The sequence below is a fragment of the Tachypleus tridentatus genome, chromosome 6 (assembly GCF_004210375.1).
Source record: "Tachypleus tridentatus isolate NWPU-2018 chromosome 6, ASM421037v1, whole genome shotgun sequence".
Classification (NCBI taxonomy): domain Eukaryota; kingdom Metazoa; phylum Arthropoda; class Merostomata; order Xiphosura; family Limulidae; genus Tachypleus; species Tachypleus tridentatus.
Window position 1 is genome coordinate 125,353,152 of NC_134830.1, and position 8,782 is coordinate 125,361,933.

Sequence of the window (8,782 nt, forward strand, 5' to 3'; positions counted from 1 at the left end):
GATGAGAGAGAAGGCAGCTAGTCATCACCATCCACCGCCAATTCTTGGAATATTAGTTTACCAACGAATAATGGGATTGACTGTAACATTATAACGTCCCCACAGCTGAAAGGGCGAGCATGTTTTGTGCGACGAAAACTCGAGTTCCTTTACCACCTGGCCATCCCGGGCCGTTCAGGGTTAAGTCAGAGGGTTTACAAATACTAAAAATTGGGTTTATAAACCTCTAAAAAGCATAGCACAAGTAAGTTATTATATTGTATTAAAACAAGCAAACTTTTTCAGCTTTTGTTTTGCAGCTGATGATCGTATGTATGTGTGTAAATGTGTCTTATATGCTTAAATAGATTTTCTTTGACTAAGTTTATTATGTATTGTATTTCCCGCATCAAACAGTCAAAGAGTTTCTCTTTTTCATGATTCTATTGAATGGTTGCATTAAAACTAAAGGGTTTACGTTTGGTGTTTCACTTAAAATCAGCTCTAGCATGGCGAAGTGGTTAGGGCTCTCGATTCGTAACGTGAAGGTTACTAGTTTGCCTCACCTCTCGTCCTAACGTGTTTGTCATTTCATCTTTTGGCCGTGGTAATGTGACAGTTAATCCCACTATTCGTTTGGTAGCACCTCAAGAGTTGGCACTGGGTGGTCATGACTATCTTCTTTCCCTCTAATTTTACGCTGCTAAATTAGGGAAGGCGGGAGCACATAGCCCTCATCTAGGTTTGCGCAAGATTCAAAACAAACAAATATTTTAAAGAAACCTAGTAGCATAACGGTATGTATGTAGACTGAAAACTCTAGAAACGCGGTTTCGATACCAGTGGTAAGCAAAGCACAGATAGCTCATTGTGTAGCTTTGCGCTTAACTGCAAACAAGCTGTTCATTTTAAAATTATAAGTAAATGCTGTGATATATATCATGGATGAGAATAAGTCTTTATTAAAGGCTTTTATGCTATTGTAGTAAGTTGTATATCATTAATACTTTTGTTTTGAGCTGCTTTGCTAATTAATTCGTTACGAATTTTAAAACTTACAGCCTTAACAGTAAGGAAGAATATTTTGAAACAAGCACAACGTTTCGATCACTGGTGCTATAGTTTTTGTGTACTTGAGAATTATTTCACCAGTGTGTGTGTTTTTCGTATAGCAAAACCACATAGAGCTAGTTGCTCTCTCAACCAAGGGGAATCGAGCCCCTGAGTTTAGCATTGTAAATTCGAAGACTTACCGCTATCCCAACGGGGAACCATTTCACCAGTGATCGAAACATTGTGTCTGTTTTAAAAATATTCTTCCTTACTGTGAAAGCTGTAACTTTTATTATTATAATTTTTGATCGTTGTTAAAATGATTGTTTCGTTCGTGTGTTGTTTTGAATTAAGCACAAAGCTACACAATAGGCTATCTGTGCTCTGCCCACCACGGGTATTGAAACCCGGTTTATAGCGTTGTAAGTCTGCAGACGTGCCGCTGAGCCACTGGGGGGGGGCGTTCATGTGATATACCAGTGCTGTGTGGAATAAATTAAATTTTAACGCTCTCCTTGATTCTGTCGCAAGTTTAGAAGTTATTGATTTTAAAACGCACATCACGAGCCAAGAAAATGGTTATATTTATTTTTTTGGTGACGAAAAAACCAACAACACTCCATTGCGGCATTTGTTGAACTGTTTTGAAAATGTATTAGAGTTTTGACTGGTCATGAAGGATTACTTTGACATATTATTTAGAACGGCGACAAATCTCTGTCGCCCAGTTAAAAGCATTAAATTATCGAGATAAAGTGTTAATTATGGGGAAACTAGTAAATGCAAGCGTTCTAAATGAACTTCGTGTATAAAATGTAGTCTTTGTGGATGATCTGGTGCTTTTTAATAATCAAAATACAGAATTACACTGTAAATGTGGGGGAAAGCAACCAATTGTAAGTGAAACACACATTGAACAAGGAAAAAACAATGATTTTGATGAGAATGAATTGAATTTCAAGATTGTAATGATGCTAATTAATATAAGAATGATACTGATGATGTGATTGAATCTCCGGTTCTGAATGATGCTGAGAAGTTCAGGATGACCTTGATGTAAGTACCACTCCTGTTTCTCGGAAATGCCATATAAACTGTAGACGAAATGCTCCATTCGAAACCATTGACGCTATTGGTATTCGCGATTAGTTTGGTTCAGTTTCCAACTCAAATTATAACCTACCTGGCAAAGAAGTAGGCCGATAGTTTGGACCTTCCATCGGAGTCTGAAATTTGCCAAAGTGTCATTCCTTTAATAGCGTAGTACAAGAAGCATAGGTCAAGTGTTACCGTTCACAAGGGCTTTCGGAATCTCTTTATAAATACTTTAGAAAATAAAGTTGGTTATAAGATTTCACAATTATTTCTATGGTAGCTTCGGCCAAATTCAACATCATTCATAAGGACGACAAGGAAATTGCTACTCATCCAACTGATCCTAAGGTTAAGTCGTTAGTCTCTCAATTGAAGAGTAGACATGAAAAAACATTACAATATGAGAATGTAAAGATTCAATCAAGATGAAACTATTAGTTAAGTATTTTAGTTTTGTTTACTACCAGGTTTTTACTGTGTGGTTGAACATCCAATCGCTTGTAGTTTCGTCATTTATTTTAAAACCATAAAACAGCAATAACAACAAATGCACAGATTTATTGTTTAACTAGATAAACCCTAAACACGACCCTTTGAATATTTCCACATCGATACTTTTCAGGTTAGTACGATATATTGTTGGCCGGACGTGTAAGGAATGCGTTAAACCTAAATTTATCTATCAGAAACTCTACCCTACGGACGGGTGTTTGTACTAGTATTTACAAACCGCAGTACTCCTCTCCACTTACTCTGTCATATTAAACACAAATGATCAAGGACACATAATTATACTAATTATTAGTTATCAGTGATTCTTAGTTCTGCTAAATTATGGTCATACACAGTCAGTGTAACTATATATAAATTATCACATATGTTTTTTGTATTACATGCTCTCCAGTGGCTAAGCAGTAATTATAAAGTAATCTGGTTGCAGTACTTGTAATCAGGTAACAAAGTGTTCATTGTGTATTAAACTTTGTACTTAACAACAAACATACTATTTCTATATATACTAAAGAATGAATGAGCCTTTTGTTATTTTAAATTGCTATAATTATATCTACTAGTAACTTTAGTAACACTATTAATTAGAAAGCCTATAGAACTCTAAGTAGTTCATATGAGTTATGACCAAAATATTTCAAAGACTATCCTTATTACTAGTGAGGTGACTTATATAAAAATAACAGCTAAAGGTAAATATTCAACTTCAAAAGTATGTAAAATTGATTCTGTAACAATATTATAAAATCTGCAGGTGTTTCAAACAATATTAACTGATGAAAACAATTTCAAAGTCAAGACAAATATAGGTAATATTTAATTATAGTTCATGTTGTATTTATTTAGAAACAATTTGTTACAAGCAGAATACTTCACATACCTATATCTTTACCACGTATTTGTTCTTTAAATCACATCATTTTTCCAATATTAAGAAACAGAGAAGTGTGAAGGTGATGAAAACTTTCAATACAATACTTCTACTGACATAAAAACTTTTCTTTATTATTACTGATCTGTATATACTTAACATTTTTGCTTTCCACTATCCTCCATACTCTAACCTATGTTCATATGCTTAACATGGTTGTGCTGTGCTGTATCATGTAAATAATCATTCAACAACCTTCTACTGATAGGAATGTGACACCTACTTATGCAGGTAGCACTTCTGAATTATAGTCTAACTTCTTATTAATTTGTCACTCAAATGTTTAGACTTATTTCTTGCCATGCTTTGAGGTTTTAAATTTTGCTTAACTTTGTTCACAGTTTTGAACTTAGTGTTTGGTATTTAACTTCCAACTTTCAAAGTGTAAAAGCAGTTATGTAAGAGTTATTTTATTTCATGAAATTTTTTTGTTTACCAAGATTTTTCATATTGAATTATATACTCATTTCATATTCAGTTATAAACTTACAGTTTATTGTTATGACTTCTACAACTACTACATAGATAAACCATCTGTTGCTGTGATCACAAGTGAACTTTACTGTCACTCATTTACAGAGATGTTGAGTATAAACTATCCTTTGTTACATTACTTACATCCTTTTACTGGACAGCTTGTGTACCCTCCCTTGTCTGATATCCTACATGCTCACACTTTGGTTTATCATTGGAATTCAAATTCTGTTTTGTATTCTCCATGGTTGGATTTCTTAAATCCGTATTAGGTTTAACACCTATATACTGCATGTTTTATGTATTCCCATCTTTGTTTATCTTTAATCTTTCTCCTATGTTATCTCCCTGTCATTCACTCTTTATCTGATGCTATCTATTATTCCTCTGAGAATTTTAATGAAAGTGGCCATTTACTGTTGTTGTTTACATTATTCCATATGTTTTCCTTAGCTCTAGTGTTGTCGGGCAGAATTCACTTTTGACATGGATGTGTTTATTCCTCTCATCTTCAATACATTTATATATGACTCCTTTTTATCAGTCTGTTTTGGAAGCATCTCTTAGTCATTGGAGTTTTGAGTGAAGTCATCTCATCTTTAGTTTTCCTTATACTCCCTTGCTTTATCTTTCTCAATATTCCCCTGTTCCTCTCCCTTCCATTCTGTCCCTGATCAGATCGTTTTGCTCATGCTTTTGACTCAAGTCATTTTGTCAACTAAATCATAAAGCCTTAATGGTCAGTTTTGATGTAATCTCCCTCTTCACAGAAGTCCCAACAATGGAAGCCTGCAAGATAGCTTTATAACTTTATATTCAAGATCCCAACCCATTGATGCATGTTCCCAGTGACGCTTATAGAATTCACTACCACCAAAACTAGCTTTATGTTCAATGACCAAAACTGCCTACAAATAAATGGCCTAAGTATGGGATTCCCGTGTCACCAGTTCTAGTCAATATTTTCATAAAACAGATTGAATCTCACGTGATCAGTTTAGCCTTACACCCACCACAATACTGATGCAGGTATGTTCACAATACAATAGGTGGATTAACATCTGTAGACATTAACTTTGTTCTTTTAGTCATGTTAATTCTATACATCCCAACCTTATGTTCACATACAAACAGGAAACAAACTAACCAAATGGCATTTTTCTACTTCAATATCACAATAACTGATACACCATTTGAAACAGATATCCACAGAAAAATTACCCATCCTAGATTATACATTCCCTGGTACTCAGCACATGAAACAAAACAAAAACTCAACATATTAAAAAATCGAATAAACACAACCACAAAACTATGTTTACGTGATAAAGTTAATGATGAAATCAACAAAATAAAACAACACTCTATCAATCTCAACAAATTTCTTCAAAAACTGTGGAAAAAATTATGTGCACACACCTAGACAAACAACAGTAAATACCAAGATATAACAAACTACAAAACCTTACACTGCTGCATACCATATGTTCCTGACATCAGCATAAATATAACAAACATTTAGAAAAACTTATAACAAAACAACATTCCAGGAAATACAAAATTTATTCAAAAACCAGGTACAAAACTAAAATCCATACTATGTAAAAACTACACTGACAAACACAACACCAACATAATTTGTAAAATACAATGCAACAACTGCCCTGACTTCTACATTGGAGAAACGAGCAGAAAAATGGAGACTAGATTCAAAGAACAAAAAAAAAACACCTTTAATGTTTTTGAACACTGCAAATCAAATAAACACAACATAACCATAAAGAACTTCCAGATACTAAGTAGAGAAACAAATATAAGCAAGTGCAAAATCAAAGAAGCCCTACTTACACAGCAACTAAAACCAAAATTAAACCGATATAAAAGATCACCTTTATACCTATAATAATTAATAACCTAACATCCAATTGCAACACGTCCTCTACAATCCCATACTCCTTTATACTCTCGTCCCTAAGACGTGTCCATAAACAGTCACTTGCAAACTCTATTAACCTGAAGATGACCTAGGAAGGTCGAAACGTTATTCTCTCCACATCAATAAAAGTGTTAATACCCATACCAGCCATTCTGAGATACGTTTTTATTTAAAGTGGGTTTCTCTTCATCAAGAATTGCTGGATTAGTTTTTTTGCTTCTTAATGGTTAGAGAAATAAAACTTGAATAATTATAAAAATCTATGGAATATGTTTGTGATGTATTTGGTGAAGGTTAGGAATGTCTGGGAAAATAACAATCAAAGATATATGTATATAGATGTGCCGAGTTAATTGTTAGAATATTTGATTTTATTAACGCTTTTATGATGGGCTCACTGTAAAATACACGAGGTTGAATACACAACTACAAACATTACATGTTTATACTAGAGCTTTTAGTGGTGTATGTGTTTCTTAACAAAATTTAGTAGATATTTAGTAATGATTGGAATCTTTTGTACTCAAAAATTCATATTTTTAATGAAATAATTTTATTAAAGATTTGTTAATAAAAATGTCAAGTCTGTTTTGTTAATAGTCTGTGTGCAAAGTGATTTTCTTGTCATATTTAAAAACTATTCTTTGTTCAAAAACCTGACATATTTGTGTGATCCTTAATCTGTTCAGTGCCGTAGACGAGATAACTCGTCCAAGCCGATCGGTAACACAATGCCACGGACGAGTTAATTCATGAAATACTCGGCAGTCAACAGGTTAAAACAACCAAAATACATTCCAAACACTTGTTTTTAATAAAATTATATATTTTATCTGTTATTTTCTGTACTATAATTCTTGGAGTTAAGTCAATTTAATTGACTTCATAACCACTACAAAAATTAGGAAATAAATATAAATTATACTTTTTTAGTTCAGGAATGACTACAGATTATTACATGAAATCAAAAACGTTTATTCCAAGTAGCTTAAAGTTCATAACGTTATATATTTATATATAGTTATTATTTTTATTATGTTGACCTTCCACTCATGCCTGCCTAGCAACACAGAAGCCACATCAACTTTATATTAGATGATGGTATGCAGTTGCAAATGGAACACACAAGTCACTAACTTGAGGAAATTTACAGTTACACTAAATAATGATTCCAACACTGAGATTCCAGATGAACACGTATATTTTATTTATTCTTTACTTATAAAAATACAACATATCATATGTTTTATTATTTCAATTAATAATTCTTCCACAATACTCATCATTTGTTATTCTTAGTACCTTCTTGATCATCATATGATGAATGATACTCAGACATGTTATAATTACTAGTTTCTTTTATGCAGTTTATTCTAATTACTTAACTACATCAGTTAATTGAGAGAAGTAGTAACTTACATCAAAGATGAGGAAGTGTTCTGGCCTTGGTGTAAAATGAACAATGTCAGCATTTTGAAATTGGAGAAAATCTAACGAAATTTTTTTCTTTGTTTCTGGGGAACTCCCACTGCTAAAATAGCATTTACTTTCAGCCCCAAGAGAGACTTATTTTTAGCTCTAAACATGGCACGTTATTTGATGTTGAGCTACTTAATTAAAAGGTAAACACATGGTGCATGATGATATGGTACTTACTTAAAGGTGAGATACCTGATCAACAAAGTAGTTAAAAGTCAGTCACCTGATGTTACTTGACAGACTACATAACTAAAAGTTTTGAGATCAAAACAAGAATTTTATTTTGCGTTAAATGCAAAGTAAATTTTCCTTATGATAAATTGTACTTTTTCTTAAGAACAAGCAAAAAAACGTATAATGTAAGTATGGTACTTTCAGGACACTTTTCTTGGTGTTTTATTGCTGTTCAAGTTAACTTAAAATTATGTTCCCCATTGAATTTAATGTATCAGGAGAAAGCTAGTAACATCAACCATAATATAATATCCTATACAATTGAACATTACAACCATACAGAACTAATACATGGAAACAGTAAAATATAAAGGTTTAATGTATATTATTAAGAAAGTTGAATTTTGAGGAAACTCTTGTGCAACATACTGATGTAAATGCATTCCCTCAAAAAATGTATTGTTCACATTGGTGAAAGCAAATTACAAAGTAAAAAGTAATGTATTCTAGAACTGTTTTTGGTACAGAATTTATGTTTATAAGTAACATTATTTTAACTTTACATTGATACATGCTACTAAAGATATTTCTATAAAATATATTTTAAAATCTTCTTGTCGGCAGTTATTTACTGTATTTAAAATCAGATTTTAAAATAAACTAAACAGGCCTCTAATTGATAATGTCATAAACACTAAAAACATTATATTCCTTAAGTCCACAAATTAAATGTTAATACAAAACAGATTTCTAAATACTTTTTTTGTGTCATGTGATATTCTGGATGCTTATTTTGTTTAAATTATTTCTTTGTGATGTCTAAAGACAAAGTCTGTGGTATTTTAAGAAATAGAAATTCAAATTGCCGATATTGGCAAGCTAGAATATAAAATGTTTTTTTGAATTTCGCACAAAGCTACTCGAGGGCTATCTGTGCAAGCCGTCCCTAATTTAGCAGTGTAAGACTAGAGGGAAGGCACCTAGTCATTACCACCCACCGCCAACTCTTGGGCTACTCTTTTGCCAACGAATAGTGGGATTGACCGTCACATCATAACGCCCCCACGGCTGAAAGGGCGAGCATGTTTAGCGCGACGAGGATGCGAACCCGCGACTCTCAGATTACGAGTCGCACGCCTTAACACGCTTGG